The sequence below is a fragment of the Bufo bufo genome, chromosome 2, assembly GCF_905171765.1.
Source record: "Bufo bufo chromosome 2, aBufBuf1.1, whole genome shotgun sequence".
Classification (NCBI taxonomy): Eukaryota; Metazoa; Chordata; class Amphibia; order Anura; family Bufonidae; genus Bufo; species Bufo bufo.
In genome coordinates this window covers 418,992,856-419,014,555 of record NC_053390.1, presented here as the reverse complement: position 1 = coordinate 419,014,555, position 21,700 = coordinate 418,992,856, and the positions used below count along the sequence as shown (strand labels likewise).

General features: G+C 43.2%; 1 protein-coding gene across 4 annotated transcripts in view; it reads left to right on the top strand.

The window, feature by feature from the left end:
- The first annotated feature begins 12,860 nt into the window (after positions 1-12,860).
- The window catches only part of FRMPD1 (FERM and PDZ domain containing 1), a 225,848-nt gene continuing 217,008 nt past the window's right edge, over positions 12,861-21,700 (top strand). For all 4 annotated transcript variants that reach the window (XM_040417347.1, XM_040417343.1, XM_040417345.1 and 1 more), the window contains exon 1: positions 12,861-13,038. The gene's annotated coding sequence lies outside the window, so the exon portion shown is untranslated. The remainder of the gene's footprint in view (positions 13,039-21,700) is intronic.

Genomic DNA, 21,700 nt, shown 5'->3' with positions numbered 1-21,700 from the left:
AATAAAAAAATATTTGCCGTTCAGCGGTGCAGTTATATGTTCTAGAGCCCTTTTTGTCGTGTATTAGTGGCAAAAGTAAAATATATTTGCCGTTCAGCGGTGCAGTTATATGTTCTAAAGCCCTTTTTGCCATGTATTAGTTGCAAAAGTAAAATATATTCGCCGCTCAGCTGTGCAGTTATATGTTCTAAAGCCTTCTGTGGCGTGTATAAGTGGAAAAAAATAAGGGCCTATTTGCCGTTCAGCAGTGCAGTTATATGTTCTAAAGCCCTTTTTGTCATGTATTAGTGGCAAAAGTAAAATATATTTGCCGTTCAGCGGTGTAGTTATATGTTATAAAGCCTTTTGTGGTGTGTATAAGTGGAAAAAAATAAGGGGCTATTTGCCGTTCAGCGGTGCAGTTATATGTTCTAAAGCCCTTTTTTGCGTGTAATAGGGGCAAGAGAAAAATATATTTGCTGTTCAACAGTGCAGTTATATGTTCTAAAGCCATTTTTGTCATGTATTAGTGGCAAAAAAATATAATTATTTACCGTTCTGCGGATATGTTCTAAAGCCCTGTTTTGCGTGTATTAGTGGGGAAAAAGAAAATTAGCCGTTGTCTGTTGAAGTGAGAAAATTACAGCGCTTTTTGGTGTGTATTAGTGGCAAAAAAATATATATGCCGTTCAACGGTGAAGTTCCATTGTACTACAGCCATTTGCAGGGTGTATTAATAGAAAAGATACGTACGTCCTATTAGCCGTTCTGCGGTGAATTGTGATTGTTATATTTATTTTTTGGGGGTGTATTAATAGGAAAAGAATACGGGAAAATTGATGGGTGATTGTAGATTTTCTTCTGTATGAACCGAATTAAGTCGATTAGCCATTCATTGGTGAAATGTTTTTGTGAAACAGCCTTTTTTGGGAAAATTGATGGGTGATTGTAGACCTTCTTCTGTATTTACCGAATTACGTCGATTAGCCGAAATTTGTTTGTGATACAGCCTTTTTTGGGAAAATTACTCGGTAGCTGTAACTATGGTCAAGGACAATATATATCCTTTACGGTCCACTGGGTAAATCTTGTTCCTGCCCAGCCACACAAGCCACTTGGCCAGGTGACACCGGGTGTAGATGTGACGTCATCGGCGCAGGCGCATTGAGGATGGAGTGGCCGAGCGAGCATCCGCCTCTCAGTGCGCCTGCGCCGACTGAAGACAGGTACGGCGCAGGCGCCAGATTTTGAATGCAAACAGGGCCAGCAGAGAAAGATCCCGTCCGCTGGCCCTGTAAATCAACATGCGGAGGGGGCGTCTTTAGGATAGGAGGATGCGGCTGCTACCAGCAAATAGCCGCCCTACTTGCTGGTAGAAAGGTAATTTGCATATTTTAAAAGTACGTTTTTAACATAATCTGCTGAACCAAAATGATTAATTACAGTATGTATGCATAAATCGCAGTATAGGGATTATAAGTAACCAAAAAAAAAACAGTTTAGTAGGGTGACAGAAGCCCTTGAAGTTCCTCAGTAAGGACTACCAATCCGAGTGCTGGGATTCATCACGGAGCTGGCCATCAATAACATCCAGTATTAAACACATGGACGACTCTCATCTCTGTTCTTGTCCACAATGTTCGGGCCCCCCCGGACATCTTACATGTCTTAGACATGATCCCTGCAGTGCTTACTACATGTTATACCGCTTCTTACAGTTCTGTTACAGCAGCTGTGAGACCTGCACATACTAAGGCTTATTTATGAAGATTTTCAGGTGCCTATACCGACCAGTTACCTTCCAGATGTGATTGTGTAGCCTGCACTGTAGGAATGAGCTGGAGTCTGCGTTTTTGCTGGACTGTCCTCCAGTTATCAGCCATAACCCCATACATTTCATGATCAATATGCATTACCATCGTGGTCACCCCGACACTGGTCGTCAATCCATTCTTGTTGATGAAGCACTTTTTTTTTCAGTTTGTCTTTGAAATCTTGTGGTTTTGCCCCTTCTGTATTGTATTTTATGTGTGTTAATGTCCTGTTTATTAAATAAACGTGTTTTTTTTCTCCCCCGTTAAAAAATGGCTTGTGATTTGGTAGCCAAAAGCAGCAGTGGGTACAAAACACAGAAGACATGCAAATATTCCATTCATGTGTCATCTCTGTTTTGGATCCACTCCTATTTTTTTGGCTTTAGCAATACTGATGGATTACTGACCAAATGCTGACTGAGTGAAGGCGGATGCTCCACAGACAGGATCTGTTTTCTGGGGGGTTATTGTTCTGACTGATCAGAGGAAGGGCAAAATAATCAGTGACGTCAACACAAACTTACTGCTGACACCCTCTCCACTCTGTTGGGGGGGGGGGCTCTACTTGTATCAGCATTTAATAGACTAGGTTCTGTAGACATCTATGTGGAATCAGCTGACGATGATGTAAAAGGAGTGCGCTTCTTCTTGGCGCTATCATCGACCTGTAAGGCTGAGTTCATATTTGAGTTATTTGGTCAGTTTTGGCCCCATGACTGCCCATATAAGTGAAGTGTGCAGTGATTCTAAGAGCGACATCGGTCATCTGCATGGCAGTTTCTCTGCAACCTGGGTAGGTTATAGTCTAGCTGGGCTTGGTTGATTTAGGGCAGAGCTGTTGATTGTGTAGCCTTTATATGCTCAAGTCTTATTTCATTCAGATTGCTGAGGATAGCATATATTATGTGCATTTTTTCCAAATTCTTTGTATCTTGTTCTAGTCTAGTGAGTTATATGTGTATTCTGGGATCTTTAGTGCTATGGTATTTCATTGATGTATTTTGAAATGTCTGTTGCTCAATTGTTGAATTGCCTGTCTTGCTGTTTTGATTTCAGAGCTTAGTCAGTTTAGGGTACTTTCACACTAGCGTTAGAAGAATCCGTCAGGCAGTTCCGTTGTTGGAACTGCCTGCCGGATCCAGAAATCCGTATGCAAACGGATATCATTTGTTTCTGGATCCGGATCCGTCTGACAAATGCATTGAAATACCGGATCCGTCTCTCCGGTGTCATCCGGTAAAAAAGGATCCGGTATTTATTTTTTTCACATTTTTAAAGGTCTGTCTATGCAGCAATTTCATGAACACTTGGTATTGGATCCGGCAAGTGTTCTGGAATTTTGGCCGGAGAAAATCCTGTAAAAGGGACAGAACAGAAGACATCCTGATGCATACTGAACGGATTGCTTTCCATTCAGAATGCATTAGGACAAAACTGATGCGGTTTTTTTTCTGGTATTGAGCCCCTATGACAGAACTCAATACCGGAAAACTTATACGCTAGTGTGAAAGTACCCTTAGTGTAGCTACTTTTACAGGGGTTGTGCAGCCAGTACATATTAATGACCTATCTTCAGGATAGGTCATCAATATCTGACCGATGAGAGTCCTACTCCTGGCACCCCACCAATCAGCTATTTGAAGAGGAGGCGGCACTTGTACAAGCACTGCTTCCACTTCAAGATAACACACCGCATTGTCTCACTTGCAGTGTGGGCGCAGTATAATTACAAGTGCTTGTAGTAATTACACTGCACCAATGAGACTTCTGAGACGACGTAGAGTGTAATCTTTAAAAGGAAGCAAAGCTCGTATGAGCACTGCCTCCTCTACAAACAACTGATCGGCGGGGTTGCTGGGTGTCAGACCCCCATTGATCAGATATTGATGATCTACTCTGAGGATAGGTCATCAATATGTACTGGCTCCACATCCCCTTTAATCTGCTATCAACCTGTATGCCATACCACCTTCCATTCACTCCATTGACAGACCCCCATCTCTTCCACCCATGGCCATAATTCTTCAGGTCCTGTCATGTGTCATTGATTTTATTTCAGGACCTGCTGGTGTTGGTGTGTGCTTCATACATGTTTCTTGCGACCGTCTTGTTGTGAAAGTCAGCCCTACTATAAGTCCTGGGGTGTCTGAGTACTTGGGGCAGTTTTGGTACTTAGGAAAGGCAACTACTATAGATGAAGTCTAGTTCTGCAGTCTTGTAAAGAACCGGTGTCATAAAACTCACTTGATTTTAAGCTGCGCCCTGAGAACAGATGTATAATTTCCATACAGGGAATCTGCTTCCTCGGTTTCTGTGAAGTGAAAAGCTGGTGTGAAAGGATCAGGCAGACGTAGAAGTACATCAAATGTTTTTCTTTACTGAGTGCAGAGGATCAATTACAGTACATCCAGCTGTCGTCTGTACATGGTTCAATGTTTCTATACCCAGATGATGATGTATGGTGGCAGGCAAGATGGCAGATAATAGCACTCTAGAGTAGTCCTTCTCTCTCTCTCCTGATTTCCCTTCGCTAACAGTAAGCAAGCTTTTGAGTGGGCTTGTCCTGAACTGTGATGATGGGTCTTAACATGTTATCCCCTCATATGCAGCAGAGTCTGTACAGCTGTAGTGCTGATCACTCTGCTGACAGTAAATTCTGTAGCTTGGAGATCTTCTGGTGGCCTGGTCCCTGCAGTCTCCCTGGAGTAGTGCTCCTCACAGATTAGCTGTATCACTGGTCCCAAAGGCCCTTGGAGTGGGAGTAGATGGACATGCTCCCTCACTCCAGGCTTGCTAAGCTAATTCTCCAAAAACTCTGGAGCTCACCCTCTTGGCAGGAAGTAGGACGAGCCCACTCCTACCCAGATGGGAGAAATTTAATGGTAAGTTCCATTCCTTATGTCAACTATACCTTATTATAACTGAAGCATACGGCAGATACATAACACATAATATGACATTAGTACGAAAATGTCACGAGGGTGTCAAGAGCCACGTCTGACTTCGTTATACCCGGGGTCAGGAAGTCGCAGCGGGTGGCTGCGCGCTCTATGTATAAAGATAGTGCTGTTTCTTTATGGTAGCTTTCTGGGTTTGCCTTGCAACCCTTTTTGGCTCACTCAGGGATCTGTAGCTACTTCTCCTCAGCTGTTTCTTGTCCAGCACTCCCAACCTCCTTATATTCCCCTCTCCCACTTCTCTGGTTGCCAGATATAGAGCTTCCTGCCTGGACTTCTATACTGACCCACTGGAGCTGAGTAGCTGTGATCCCTGGTTGTTGTTCCAGAGCGTTACCCTCCGGATCCCTGTTGGGCTTTTGTTGTCTGCTGTTGTAGCCCACCTGGGATTATATGTTTTGTCTGTATTGTCTGTCCTCTCCTTGGTGTTTTCCTTTAGTGTCAGTGGTGCGGACTAGTGATCCCACCGCCCTGTTCACTACGTAGGGCTCATCTTAGGGAAAGCCAGGGTTTAGGCACGTGATCGGCGTACGGGTGAGGAACCTGTCTAGGGACATCAGGGCAGTCAGGTGCCAGCCTCAAAGTGAGTCAGGGGTCACCACCTTTCCCTCTCCCTTGGACAGGGCCTTCCCATTTCCCTCCCTTTGCGTGACGCCGGTCATGACATTATATCTGGCCCTTATTTTGTGTAGGTAGAAAAAAAAAAAATATATACTTTTTTCTTTTTCTGCCTATTTAGAATCCAGTATGGATCCAATTGCTGCTTTGACAAAGAAACTTCAAGGCCTGTCTTTGGAGGTGGCAGGATTGAAGGCATCGGTCCTCCAGCAACAGTAGCAATTGCAACAGACCGCAAGCCCAGCGGTTGCTACGGGTAACCAGGTTGTTGCGGAACCCAAGGTTGTTCTTCCTGACAGATTTTCTGGGGGAAGGGACAAATTTGTGACGTTCCGTGAGGCCTGTAAATTATATTTTAAGCTGCGCTCTTACTCCTCTGGTAATGAAGAACAGTGGGTGGGGATTGTTATTTCCCTGCTTCAGGGGGAACCGCAATCCTGGGCGTTCTCTTTACCCACTGATTCCCAGGCTCTCCGGTCAGTGGATGAATTTTTTGGGGCTTTGGGTCTCATATATGATGACCCTGACCGAGTCGCTCTGGCTGAATCAAAATTACGGAGACTCCTACAGGGAGAGCGGCCAGCAGAGGAGTATTGCTCAGAGTTCCGTAGGTGGGCTATGGATACCCAGTGGAATGACTCGGCTCTCAGGAGTCAGTTCTGCTCTGGGTTATCCGAAAGGATTAAGGATGCGCTTGCACTGTATGAGACTCCCTTTTCCCTTGATGCTGTTATGTCCCTTTCTATCAGAATAGATAGATGGCTGAGGGACAGATTGAAAAATCCTGAGCAATTGGTAACCCCTCCCAAGCAGCAGTTAGTCTGTACGGACTTAGACGAGCCTATGCAGCTAGGAGGAACTACTCGTCAGGTCCGTCCTCCTGAGGCTCGCCGTAGGTTTGGGGTTTGTTTTTTCTGTGGGGGGAGGGGTCATTTCATTAATGTCTGTCCTTCCTTTCTCAAAAACAAGAGACCGTCAGAAAACTACTAACCCCAGGCTGTGTGGAGGATGTCAGCGGGGGGTATACGTTTCCTCCATACGAACATCTTAATTTGTGTTGCCAGCGGTTGTTGTTTTTGGTGTTAATACGGAGACTATTTCTTTCTTTCTAGACAGTGGAGCAGGAGTAAATTTGATAGATGCCCATTTTGCCCACACTATGGGTTTGTCTCTCTGTACGCTACAGAGACCTATTCCCATATTCGCTATTGATTCTGCTCCTCTGTCTCAGAGAAACCTCACTCACATTGTCCATAACTTACACCTTCGGGTAGGGGACCACCATAACGAGTGTCTTTTATGTTATGTTCTGGAGGGGCTTCCCACTCCTGTGGTATTGGGTCTTCCCTGGTTGGTAGCGCACAATCCAGTGGTGCATTGGCAGGCCAGGGAGATATTGGAGTGGAGTAAGCATTGCAGAGAAAATTGCTTAAATAGCAATTGCTTAGTCGCCTCCATAGCTACTCTACCTAATTTTGTTTCGGACTTTGAGGACGTTTTTTCTGAAAAGGGTTGCCAGAAGTTACCACCTCACCGTCCTTATGATTGCCCGGTTAATCTGATTCCCGGTGCAAAATTACCCAAGACCAGGTTATATAATCTTTCGGGTCCGGAGAGACAAGCCATGAAAGATTATATCTCCGAGAGCTTGGCTAAGGGACACATCAGACCCTCTTCTTCCCCCGTGGCTGCAGGGTTTTTCTTCGTTAAAAAGAAAGATGGGGGCCTGCGTCCTTGCCTAGATTTCCGCGAACTAAACCGGATAACCATCTGAGACCCTTACCCTCTTCCTCTCATTCCTGACCTGTTTAATCAGATTGCGGGTGCTAGGTGGTTCTCCAAACTTGATCTTAGGGGGGGCCTACAATCTGATTCGTATCAAGGAAGGGGATGAGTGGAAGACAGCTTTAAACACCCCTGAGGGGCATTATGAAAATCTAGTCATGCCTTTCGGTCTGACCAATGCTCCTGCTGTCTTCCAACATTTCGTTCATGACATTTTTAGTCATCTTATCAGCAGGTTTGTGGTGATATACCTAGATGATATTTTAATTTATTCGTCTGATCTGAAAACACATGAGGTGCATATCAGACAGGTACTGCAGGTCCTACGGACGAATAAATTATATGCGAAAATTGAAAAGTGTGTCTTCGCCGTTCAGGAAATACAGTTCCTAGGTTATTTATTATCTGCTTCAGGTTTCCATATGGATCCTAGGAAGGTCCAGGCAATTTTAGATTGGGATCTTCCTGAGAACCTCAAAGCACTGCAACGGTTCTTGGGCTTCGCAAATTTCTACAGAAAGTTCATTAAAAATTATTCAGTGATTTTTCTAAATGGTCTGACGCCGCTAAAATTGCTTTTTCCTCTCTAAAAGAGAGGTTTACCTCGGCACCTGTACTAATCCAACCGGATGTCTCCCAGCCTTTTATTGTTGAAGTAGATGCGTCAGGGGTGGGAGTGGGTCTGTACTGTCTCAGGGTCCGTCTCCTGGCAAATGGCGTCCTTGTGCTTTCTTTTCTAAAAAACTATCTGCAGCGGAGAAGAATTATGATATTGGCAATAGGGAACTATTAGCTATTAAACTAGCGTTTGAAGAATGGCGTCACTTTTTAGAGGGGGCAATCCACCCCATCACGGTGATTACAGACCACAAAAACCTTCTGTACCTCGAATCAGCTAAGCGTCTCAAACCTAGACAAGCTAGGTGGTCGCTATTTTTTACCAGGTTTAACTTTTTTATTACCTATCGTCCTGGGGCAAAAAATACCAAGGCAGATGCATTATCTCGTTGTTTCCCTGGAGGGGGTAATGTGAGTGATCCGGTACCCATTCTACAAAGAGGAGTGGTTGTCTCTGCGGTACACTCTGTTCTGGAGGGGAAGGTGTTAGAGGCCCAGGGGGACGCCCCGGTCTCTTGCCCCTCAGAGAAATAGTTTGTACTGTTAAACCTGCAACATCATAATTCGGCACTTGCTGGGCACCCGGGTAGTAAAGCAACCTTGGAACTATTGTCTCGTCGTTTTTGGTGGCCAAGGTTGCGTCAGGATGTAATGGATTTTGTGTCTACTTGTTCTACTTGTGCGCGCGCGAAAGTCTCTCATATACGTCCTGCAGGGTCTTTATTGCCACTTGTCATTCCCAATAGGCCATGAACACATCTGTCAATGGATTTTATTACTGACTTACCTTTGTCTGCGGGTAAAACAGTTATCTTGGTAGTAGTAGACAGGTTTAGCAAGATGGTACACTTCATTGCGTTACCCGCACTACCTAATGCTAAGACTCTTGCTCAGGTATTCATCAGTGAAATCGTGAAGCTTCACGGGGTCCCTTCCGATGTTGTTTCGGATCGGGGAACCCAGTTTATTTCTAAGTTTTGGAAAGCTTTTTGTTCCCGTTTGGGGGTACACTTGTCCTTTTCCTCAGCTTTCCATCCTCAGTCGAATGGACAGACTGAGCGTACCAACCAAAACCTTGAGACATATCTAAGGTGTTTTGTGTCTGAAAACCAAGAGGTGTGGTCATCATATTTACCGTTAGCCGAGTTTTCCATAAATAATCGCCGTCAGGAATCCACTGGCAAGTCACCATTTCTTGGTGCATATGGTTTTCATCCCCAATTCTGTACTTTCAAAGAGGGGGGGTCTTCTGGGGTTCCCGAAGAGGAACGGTTTTCGTCATCTCTTTCATCTGTATGGCAGAAAGTGCAAGCTAATTTGAAAAATATGGGAGGTAAATCTAAATGCATGGCTGATAAGAAACGGTCGCTAGGTCCGGACCTAGGTGTGAATGACTATGTGTGGTTATCTACTAGGAATATTAAATTAAAGGTTCCCTCTTGGAAACTGGGTCCTAGGTTCATTGGTCCTTACAAAATAGTAGCCATCATTAACCCCGTGGCTTTTCGCCTGGAGCTACCTCAGACTTTTAAAATTCATAACGTCTTCCATAAGTCGTTACTCAAAAAGTATGTTCCACCTCTAGAACCATCACCGCTGCCACCCCCTCCTGTTATTGTGGATGGTAATCTAGAGTTTCAAATATCCAAAATTGTTGATTCTCATCGGGTCCGCCGCTCTCTTCAATATCTGGTGCATTGGAAGGGTTATGGTCCAGAGGAAAGAATGTGGGTTCCAGCGTCTGAGGTAAACGCAGACAGGTTAGTTCGGGCTTTTCATGCCTCTCATCCTGAGAGACCTAGTCCTGAGTGTCCGGAGGCCCCTCATGGAAAGGGGGGTACTGTCACGAGGGTGTCAAGAGCCACGTCTGACTCTGTTATACCCGGGGTCAGGAAGTCGCAGCGGGTGGCTGCGCGCTCTATGTATAAAGATAGTGCTGTTTCTTTATGGTAGCTTTCTGGGTTTGCCTTGCAACCCTTTTTGGCTCACTCAGGGATCCGTAGCTTCTTCTCCTCAGCTGTTTCTTCTCCAGCACTCCCAACCTCCTTATATTCCCCTCTCCCACTTCTCTGGTTGCCAGATATAGAGCTTCCTGCCTGGACTTCTATACTGACCCACTGGAGCTGAGTAGCTGTGATCCCTGGTTGTTGTTCCAGAGCGTTACCCTCCGGATCCCTGTTGGGCTTTTGTTGTCTGCTGTTGTAGCCCACCTGGGATTATATGTTTTGTCTGTATTGTCTGTCCTCTCCTTGGTGTTTTCCTTTAGTGTCAGTGGTGCGGACTAGTGATCCCACCGCCCTGTTCACTACGTAGGGCTCATCTTAGGGAAAGCCAGGGTTTAGGCACGTGATCGGCGTACGGGTGAGGAACCCGTCTAGGGACGTCAGGGCAGTCAGGTGCCAGCCTCAAGGTGAGTCAGGGGTCACCACCTTTCCCTCTCCCTTGGACAGGGCCTTCCCATTTCCCTCCCTTCGCGTGACGCCGGTCATGACAGAAAAATAACAATTGCAGATACCCCATCTGCATGTAAAAAGCTATATATGCACCTGTTGGTATGCTTTTCACCCATTTAAAAAAGAAAAGAAATGGGGGACATTTTCTAAGCATGTTGTGCCAGAATTATGGTGTAAAATGTGCCACAAAGAATGGCCTTTTGATTTGCACCAAATATATCAACTGTTTTCTCCATAATTTTCCCGTAAAGAATGCATCATGCCAGAAATTAGTTATAAATGTCAAAGTGGGCGGTGCTATCAAATTGGCGCATATTACTCATCATTTATCATCCTCTTATCTGCAGAAATGGCTGAAATTGTTGCGGACAATTAAGCCACCTTATGTGGTGGTGTTTTGTGAAAAAGTCACATTTATGGCAGAAAGATGCGACTTTTTGTCAAAAAGTCACATTTATGAAAAGAAAAAGCAACTCGTAGCGGGAATAAGTGACAGGTAAGTATTAAAAACAGGATGCATTTTTTTTTAATCTAATATAAATGAGCAAAACTACAGGGTTCTGTCAGTAAATTGTCATTCAACAAAAACAAAACAATTACAAAAATGTCCCGAGTCTGAGACAAAAGTCGCAATTTACCAGAGGAAATGTCGCAAATATGCTTTAAAAGTCGCAAATATATTTCAAAAGTCGCAAGTGCGGTCTGGCAGGGTTGGCGGAAATGGCACATTTCAATTTTTAAAAAGTTGCATTTTAGTGCTATTGGCGTTAAAATGTCGTAAGTTGAGAGAAAAAGGTTTATATTTAAAAAAGTCTCGTTTTAAAAGTGGCATGCGCCTTTCTCTTCAAGATAACACACCGCATTGTCTCACTTGCAGCGGGGGCGCAGTATAATTACAGCTGAAACAAATCACCACTTTTGACTTGTAATGTTAGTATTTTTTTTGGTGCAAATTACACCTTTATTGATAAATGTCCCCCCAATATGTTCAGCAGGTCCTAATAAAACCCACGGTACCCTGCAATTTGATATACTCCCATTTACTTACGATGCGTTAAGCAATTGCTTTTTAATGGCTTTTGTTTCAAGATAACGCGATGAGTTAAGAAATTTGAGTTAGGAGTGTGAGTGTTACCCCTGCTACATCTGTACTTCCACCCGTCTTTTCTTTCCTTTTTAAAGGGATTCAACATTAAAGAGGACCTTTCACCTTGAAAAACATTGTGAACTAAGTATGCTGCCATGGAGAGCGGCGCCCAGGGATCTCACTGCACTTACTATTACCCCTGGGCGCCGCTCCATTCTCCCGTTATGCCCTCCGGTATCTTCACTCACTAAGTTATAGTAGGCGGTGTCTGCCCTTGTCCTGTGGGCGTCTCCTCCTCCTAGGCTGTAGCGCTGGCCAATCGCAGCGCACAGCTCACAGCCTGGGAGGTTTTTTTCTCCAGCGCTGCAGCCTAGGAGAAGGAGACGCCCACAGAACAAGGGCAGACACCGCCTACTATAACTTAGTGAGTGAAGATACCAGAGGGCATAACGGGAGAACGGAGCGGCGCCCAGGGATAATAGTAAGTGCAGTGAGATCCCTGGGCGCCGCTCTCCATGGCAGCATACTTAGTTCACAATGTTTTTCAAGGTGAAAGGTCCTCTTTAACATTTATTAATTATCCACAGGGGGCTTGACTACTGGAACCCCAGCTGATCACTACAACCAGGTTTCCTAGTCCCCTATTCCTTTTCACCAGCCCCTCCAAGGAGTGCTCTCACTTGCCAGCTTTCATATAGTAACTGCTGTTGACTTGTATGGAGCAGTAATAGACATGCTCAGCTACCACTGCATATATACAGGTGAAACTCAAAAAATTTGAATATCATGCAAAGCCCATTTATTTCAGTAATGCAACTTAAAAGGTGAAACTAACATATGAGATAGACTCATTACATGCAAAGCGAGATATTTCAAGCCTTTATTTGTTATAATTTGGATGATTATGGCTTATAGCTTATGAAACCCCAAAGTCACAATTTTGAGGTACCCTTTGTTCAGGGGGTATGGATTATTAGCTGACTAGAGTGTGACACTTTGAGCCTAGAATATTCAACCTTTTCACAAAATTCTAATTTTAAGCTGCATTAATGCAATTCCTTTTAATTTGCATTACTGAAATAAATGGACTTTTGCATGATATTCGAATGTTTCGAGTTTCACCTGTATGTCATCGTGACATTTATCATGAGTCCCATGGCTGTAAACAAAGAAAACAAATGGGCAAAGCCAAAATCCAGAAAGCAAGGGAATGTATTGTGACTTTTTGGTATCACCTCCTATTTTTGTGTTTTCCGACTAAGCAGCCTCTCAGTTTTGAATGTTGCTTTGCAATGCAGTATTATCAATATTATTTCTTCTATACAGAATGGAACTGAATTTTAATCATGTCTTATAAAGAATACATATCCTTTTTTGAATGATTTCAGCTGTATGTAAATGTTGAGAAGTCTAGCACATTGAGGAAGGTGTGCCTGCCCTCTGCTTGTACAGACAGGACATGCTCAGAGGGTTGTCTGCTGGGTGGAGTTACCAGGACGTTCCCTTTCAAGCATCTTTGCTCAGCAGCTGTGAGAGCTCAGTTGAAAGCATCAGTCATTACATGTGTACTGTATGTGGTGCCCATACCTGGAGACGTCTGTGGATACTGCTTACCTGCGCGTCTTATATGTGGACACAAGGCTAGGATGGAGAAGAGTAGTCAGTGGTAACACACTGCTCAGAGTAGAGCATGCTCTGCATCCTGTACTGGGGAGCTCTCCAGCAAGGTAGAGTGCTACTTCTCATTTATTACACATTTACTGTACATGAATCTCTACAGCCTAACTGTATGTCATTCCGATATATATATGTGGCACAGCTGAGTTTGTCATTTGGCACGGCTCCTTGTGATATCGCAATGTATTATTTATAGACTGTAGATAACGCTACGGCAAGAAGAGTGTTCTTATAGTATGCAAACAACGCCGGACCCCTAAGGGGTTAAATGACCACTTCAGGTCTGCTACATCTGCACTCGCGGTTTTCTCTGCTGTTTCATATTTCAAGTCTTCTTTGCCTTTAGTGCTGAGTCCTTTCCCAGCTCCAGTGCTAATTGAAGTCAGTAGTTTGACAATGGCTGATGATGAAATCTCGCCTGTATGCTGAGTGCTCGTCCACACAGGACTGTCTACTGTAATTAGCGTAAGCTTGGCTCCCGCTGTGATGGGCACGCACATCTCCACAAAGAAAAAGTCATCGTCCAAACAATTAGAAGTTTCATTATTACTAAATATACCGTATTAATAAAGCCGCCCATCTGGTGTGCAGATGTCCTATTTTTTTTCTCCAAAGCTGATCGTTAACCCTTTCATGCGTAGTGAAGCGCAACGTAATAACTATCAGAGGACTAATGTATTAAACATCACGCATTTCACAGCATCACAAATGTAATATTATTACAATATTATCATCAGCTGGAACATTTATTAGGCAGTTTGATGACGCTCGTATCCCACTTCTTGTGAAGCTTTCTTCTGTAGTGCCAGTTAGATGTGCCCAGTTCCTTCGAAAAAGTAGCCCGGCTGATTGAATTTTTCATGGCCATTCAGAGATTTCTTGCACAATGTATTTGACGAGAGACTTGTTTGGATGTCTTCCTCGTGCATTTTGTCACACATGGGAATGAAAAGAAATCTCGCAGTGGAATTTTAACCGGTTGTTCTCCCGAAGATAAGCTGCCACCAGAGTCAAACAGGCATGTGTAGGGGGAATATGATATATATTGTACATGGCTGGCCAGACAAAGTTTTGTGCAGAATAACTCAGTCATTACATTGAAACAATCTGAAAAAGACACAAGACCTTTCTCATAAGAGTAAAAGGCATATACAACAGGGGACATGTATTAATGAAGTTACTCTAGGTTGCATTAAAACACTGAGATTTAAACTGTACCCCTATATGTGGTGGATCCATAAACCTGAATACTGACACAGACTACTATAGCTGTGTGTGTCAGTAAAAATCAAACTTCTCTTTTTAGAAAAGTGGTAGTAAGTAATGTCAGATTACCTAACTGCAATATTCTGTTATGGGTTATGCGGCATTTTACCTGCAGATTCTGACGGAGAATGAGAGAATGTTCGGCTTCGCTGTGGCTGATCGTTTGTCCGTGAGATCGATCGAACAAAAGATCCCACCAGACTAAGGCTTATTGCACACGAATGTGTGCACTCCGTGGCCACTGTTCTGCGTGCATTCCGCATCACGGATGCGGACCCATTCACTTCAATGGGTCCGCAAATGCGGAATGGTGCGGAACAGAAGCACGGAACTACGGAGTGCTTCCGTGGGGTTTTGTCCCGTACTTCCGTTCTGCAAAAAGATAGGACATGTCCTATCTTTTTGCGGAGCAGCCCAATCGCGGACCCATTAAAGTAAATGAGTCTGCGATCTGCTGCGGCTGCCCCACCGTGGGTGTTCGTGCACTGCGGCCCGCAGCACGGCAACGGGGCGCACACGTTCGTGTGCAAGAGGCCTAAACTGGCTGACTAGGAGTGAATTATAAAAAAAAAATGACTCCCAAGTACTTCAGCTTAATGTCAAGTTATCGTCCGAATTTTCCAACCTGGACGATCACATTTTTGGCAGACAGAAGATTACCATTGGCTATCGTAAACAATCTGAAATAATCTCATATGTATGGCCATCCTAATGCCCATTCACTTCAATGAAGAGTGATCACAGCTTCCACACCACCAGAACCCTTGTTCTGGATCTCTGGATGAGTGAGGTCCTACTAGTTGGTCCCTACTAATTAATATTGTATGGGATGGTGGACAGGTTTCTGCTGTCTTTTTATGACTTGTGCTAGTAAAACAGAAGATGGGAAATAGATCTTGATGCATGAAAGGGTTATTTTTAAAAAATTAAGTAAATAAAATAACATCTTGTTTAGCCTAAGTTTGTGACTCCCTCCAGTAGTTGAGGAGAGTTGGCTGTGTGACAATATCTGGGCCATTGGGCATTCACACCTCTGAGCTGTCACCAGGCACTCATCTGTCTTCTGTTAACCACAGCTTGCATAGCAGAGCACAATAACATACCTGTTTTGGAGCTATCATATGCAAAATAATTATATATGCTAATTATACACAGAAAATTGGCTTTTTTTTTAAATACGTTCTAAAGGACTTTCATACAAATATCTTGTTGTTGACTTTGCATCATGTATTAACCATTCTATAGAAATAGTAAGTGAAATCAGCATTTAGGTTACCCTATGTCCATAAAGCTTTCTGCTGTCATTAATGAAACTTGACAATTTAATTGGCACTGATTACAGAACACTGCAATGGGAAATGTCTATTAATCAAAATAACGGTTTCATAATATACGCAATTTCAGCTTTATCTTTGCTCAGCATGAAACGTGGGCACTGACCAATGCAACAGTACCACCACTATATAATATATATAATGCAAATGCATAGCCTTTTATGATATATCAGATATCAGGCACTGGATTCCAAAAATTCCATAATTAAAAAGAAATTTTTATACTATAGAAAATTATATAAATAAAATGTTATACCATAAATACTCTCTGCATTATTTACATACCTCAGTAAACCCATGCAGCATGATGGGGAAACACTTGAATTTTTTTTTTTTTTTTGCACAAGACTACAATATAACAACACGTGAAAGGATTTAAAGTCTTTCCAAGTGCATTGGATGTTTACAGCTCCTATGCAGGCCTATGTGTCTCCATAGTAGTAGACTACAACTTAACCCTGTATAGTGTGTCCCTGCAATCATACTCCCTTCTATCTGTCCCCTGTTCTTATTCATCTAACAAATTTATATTGACATGAAGAAGGGGGAAGATAGAACGTTATATGACTATAGTCACATAGGTGGACTACAATTTAACATTATCTTTGTGTTTTATAGAAATTTCTCTTCTAAGAGAGGCATCCAAATAAAGTTTATACATGGCTAACTAGTTTATAGTGATATTATGTTGTATCACCACCCAAAATTCCAGAATTATTCAAATGTATAGGCAGTTTCCCTCTAATCTATATATTTTTTTCTTTCTCTCCCATAAATTTCAGTGGCACAGGGTACATGCAGGCCACTCTTCATCAGCAATGGTTGACTGGGCAACCCCCATTTGCTGCTGGTGGGAGTTCCATTGATCATAATCCAACTGGCCAGACATTTATGGCATATAAAACTGAGGTATTACCAGATAATACTTATAAAACACATTTTGTGGTCCCTATAGAAATGTGTCAGTAGTTGAAGTGCCAGTGGTTTATAATTAACAATATATAAAATATTTCCCAAAGAATAGTCTACGTGCAGGGGCATAATGATTGTGGTCACAGGGTGTGCAATTGTGACCGAACTCATAAGGGGGTCCAGTGCTGCCTAGAGTGATAAACCTCAGGTCCCACTTTATCTTTAAGTGCCTCACTCAATCAGTACTTAAGTTGTGTGCTGCCTTAGGCGCTTGACGGGCAGGGACAGATTGGCCATAGACCTTACAGGGAAATTTCCCGGTGGGCCGATGCCCGGGGGGCAGCCATTTGGAAGTTTATGGGGATGTATTTTGTGCTGCTGGCAGTATTTTGTGATGGACAGTGGTATTTGGCTCTGTTGGAGTGGTATAATGTGGCACAATATGGTATTGCTGGTCCTGCCTTCCATCAGTTTGGACCTGACTACAAAACAGGGACATTTTTAGGGTACTTTCACACTAGCGTTATTCTTTTCTGGCATTGAGTTCCATCCTAGTGGCTCAATACCGGAAAAGAACTGATCAGTTTTATCCTAATGCGTTCTGAATGGAGAGCAATCAGTTCAGGATGCATCAGGAAGGATGTCTTCAGTTCAGTCTTTTTGCCTTTTCAGAATGCTGCAGATTTATCTCCGTCCAAAATAACCAAATAAGTTTATCTTGGTCTCATCAGATCACATGACATGGTTCCAGTAACCCATGTCCTTAGTCTGCTTGTCTTCAGAAAACTGTTTGCAGGCTGTCTTGTGCATCATCTTTAGAAGAGGCTTCCTTCTGGGACGACAGCCATGCAGACCAATTTGATGCAGTGTGTGGCGTATGGTCTGAGCACTGACAGGCTGACCCCTCATCCCTTTAACCTCTGCAGCAATTCTGGCAGCACTAGACATACGTCTATTTTGAAAAGACAACCTCTAGATATGACGCTGAGCATGTGCATTCAACATCTTTGGTCGAACATGGCAAGGCCTGTTCTGAGTGCAACCTGTCTTGTTAAACCCCCTGTATGGTCTTGGCCACTGTGGTGCAGCTGCGTTTCAGGGTGTTAGCAATCTTCTTATATTCTAGGCCATCTTTTTTTCAGATCCTCAGAGAGTTCTTTGCCATGAGGTGCCATGTTGAACTTCCAGTGACCAGTATGAAAGAGTGTGAGAGCGATAACACCAAATTTAACACACCTGCTCCCCATTCACACCTCAGACCTTGTAACACTAACGAGTCACATGACATCGGGGAGAGAAAATTACTTTTGTTGCCAGCGGTTTAGACATTAATGGCTGTCTGTTGAGTTACTCAAACAATTTATTGAAACAAAAGCCAACAGTGGTGGGTATACTGCCACAAAAATGTCAATGTCTCAATAGCTTGTCGTGTTGCCTTGAGCATCAATTTCAGCTTGACAAGACCTCTCCTGGTGTTCACAAATCAACTTATTGTCTGCTAAGGCATGGCATCTCACTCTTTTTGAAGAGCGGCCCTCAGTTCATTGACGTTCTGGGGTACAGAGTTACAAGCATCTACACAGCAACTCAGTTGATCCCATAGGTTTTCAATGAGATTCAGGCCTGGAGAAAGTGCAGGCCCCTCCATTTGAGGTAACCCAGCCGTTCCCTAATAATGCAACCTCGATGAGCAGATGCATTCTCGTCCATGAAGATAAAATTAGGCCTGTGTTGTTCATGCAGAGGCACAAACACTGAATTAATGATGTTATTCAAGTAGTATGGGCTTGCCTTTGTATCATTCACAAAGTGTAGGGCAGTTCTGTATTGACTAGACACACCTACCCACACTGTAAGACACCCACAACCAACAAAGGCTCATCTGGTGACAACAGTGGCTGATGCATAGCGCTTTCCTTGAGATCTCCAACATCGTTGGCGGACATAATTTTTGCTCAGCGTGAATTGATTTTCATCAGTGATCAGCACTGATACCGACTGGTCCCTTGTCCAGAGTAGATGCTCCCTGGCCCATGCAAGACGATGACACCTGTGGTCAGGTACCTTTGCAGGTCGTCTAGCACCCAGACCACGCTGATGTAAACAGTTTCAAATGGTCTGACGTGACACTTGGACACCTCTCACCTCCCTTAAATGTGGCTGGAGTTGTGTGGCATTCATCATCCGGTTCCGCAGACCATTGTTCACAATGATGTGGCCAAAGGAGGTCCACTTCGATGCCTTTTTATTTTTTCCTTGTTCTACCTTTAGGAGGGATAGAAATATAGATAGCAGGGGGAAGCAAGCACAGGACAATTTAAAAAAAATGATATTTTATTCATTTTATTGTTTCAAAGTAAAAAACCAAACCTTCAGCATGGAATATATGCGTCCTTGTTAGCGAACAGAAAGTAAGCAGACGGGAAGATAACATTCATTGCTAGTAAATTCATTCTTATGTAGAAGATCCTATTTTGATAGGGGTCTAGCACTCCATTGTGGAAAGCAGTTTTTCCGTTAGCCTTTCATTTCAGAAAAGTGCTTGGGAACAGTTTGCTCCAGCTCCCTGACAACCAGTCATTGTGGTTTCAGCTGTGTTACCAGGAAAGAAAGAATTTTGGTGACATCACCTTTATACCAGCCGGCCTTCTTTTTGTTTTGCTCTTTCCGTTGGTCAGAGGTTCTGCCAACTCTTTGGTTCAATGTTGGCTGTGTAAACTTTTTACTAAGACATAACGATCTGTTACTTTCTGTTTTGTGTAGAGCTGGATAATGTTAAAATTTATAGATTTGTGCTGTCCTGGCATCTTTTATTTTCCCACAAGCAATATAGAACATCTCAGAATCCATTCAATGAAAAATGGCCGATCAGTTTTGTCCATCTGTGTGCTATCAGTTTTTTTTTCACTGACCCTTTGAATTGCAAGGACCAGTTTCGCGTGAAAAAACGGATGAAGATGAACAATGCTCATGTGCATATACCCAAGAGTTCAATCTGGAAAGTGTCCGTTGTGAACACAGACCACATCCGGGACGAATAGTCACCCATGTAAAATTAGCCTTAGATCCTCTTAGCATGTTACATAAAAAAAAAAAAAAAATTTAACCTTTCTACCTCACCCTCATGGATAACTGTATGCCAGTAGACTAAGTTCTTTAAATATGGGGACAGTGCCATTATGTACATCATATTCAGACTGTCATAAATAGTGGTTACCATAATAACAAAAAAAGGCTACTTTCACATCTGCGCTTTGTATTACGGTTTTGAGATCCAGCAGAGGATCTCAAAACCTGAGCAAAGTGCTTCCGTTTTGTCCCCATGCATTGTCAATAGGGACAAAGTAGATCAGGATGCATTCCGTTTCAGTTTGTTCCGTTTTTTGATCGGACACAAAACCTCTGCGGTTTTGTGTCCGGTCTGCAAAACGTAATAAATAGGATCCGGCACTAAAAACAATGTAAGTCAATGGTGCCGATCCGTCACCCATTGACTTACATTGTTTTTAGTGCCGGATCCGGTTTGTTCAGTTTCAATTTAACACAACCGCATCCGAACGGAACAGATGCATCCTGATGTATTAAATTGAAAAAAAGCAGTCGATTTGATACAGCATTGCTTCAGCATTGCACTGCCACATATCTGAAGTTTTACTCATGTTCCCATTCATCTTAATCTTTAAGTACCCCATCTGCTAAACATGGGTCCCTCTGTGAGATTTATGACTAATTGAATTTTTTTTTATTCATGGAGGAATAAAAGGCGCTTTATAAATATGGCACTCATTCTGGACATCATATTTCTTAATGTAGTTATACCATTCACCTGTCATAAATACATTGATAATTGCCCCACCCCCTCATTTTACTAGAGGGAGTTCAGTACATACAAAAGTTATACAGTTACTATTGAACTCAATGGAAGCTGCAAATTATTGTTGTACCGAGCACTCCTAGAAGTGGCTACAGGAAATTGGTGTGGTTTATGTTACAAAGCAAATAAGTTCAGCACCTTCTTAACAGGGCCTCATACTATTGGCATGGTCTACCTCCATGGTAAGTATGTTTCTTCCTTGTGTGTCTCCTGAATTTTTAGAGTAAATACTTATTCAGAAGAGCAAGCTCCAACTCGCCTGTAAAAAAAAAAGAAAAGATTTTTAAACGGACTGCAGACGGATAGCATTCCTGCAAGGTCCATGTATTTGAATGGGACTGTGAGATGAGATTTTCACGCTCCATTAGATGATTCTGAGATCACTACTTGGGATCAGTGATGGCCAGTTTGCCGTGTTCGCCAGCGAACACATGCGAGCTGCCATCTTAACTCACAAGTCCAGCGATGCACAGGTAAGCACTTACCTGTGCCTGTGCGCGAGCCGGTCTGAAATGAAATGCGGTCACCGGGAGCAGGCAGTTCCGAGAATAGCCTCCGGGGGCCTTCATCGGGCTGTTCTCAGAACTGCCTGCACCCGGAGACCGCATTTCGTTTCAGACCGGCTCGCGCACAGGCACAGGTAAGGACTTATCTGTGCATCGCCGGACTTGTGAGTTAAGATGGCAGCTCGCATGTGTTCGCGGGCGAACACGGCAAACTGGCAATCACTGCTTGGGATCTCATGGCTGGTTACAAAAGTTTTCCTTTAAGGCTCATTCAGATGAGTGATGTTCACACCCAGGTGCTGTGCAAGTGTAGAATAAACAGCACCTGGACTGAACACTGACCCATTATAGTCAGTGGGCCAACTCATGTGCTGTATCGGTCCATACAAAAAATCTACACAATGCATCATTTAGGTCTGATTTTCCAATGACACTCGCCCATTCTAGTGAATGGTTGTGCAAAAAAAATGGACCTTGGACAGTGAATTTCAATAATGTTTTTCTCACCTAATTTTTGCTTAGTAAGACAAACTTGTCCTTATCATCTTTTCATCAAGAAAATAATGATAGTTTACATTTCTCTGCAGTATCTCAAGGTGAGCATGAATGACCTAAGCACATCAAATGAGATATTGTGTAGTCCTAGTCCAATTCTCCTTATTTGTACAATCTCAGCCTCTTGGGATATTTTTATTGGAAGGCTTTAGAAATTCTTTAACAAAGGTTTTTTATTATTATTATTATCTGGTGTGCTCCAAGTATGTTCCATCAGAAGTAAGTAAGGACAAAGAGTGCCTGGAAAAGAATACAATTAATAGCC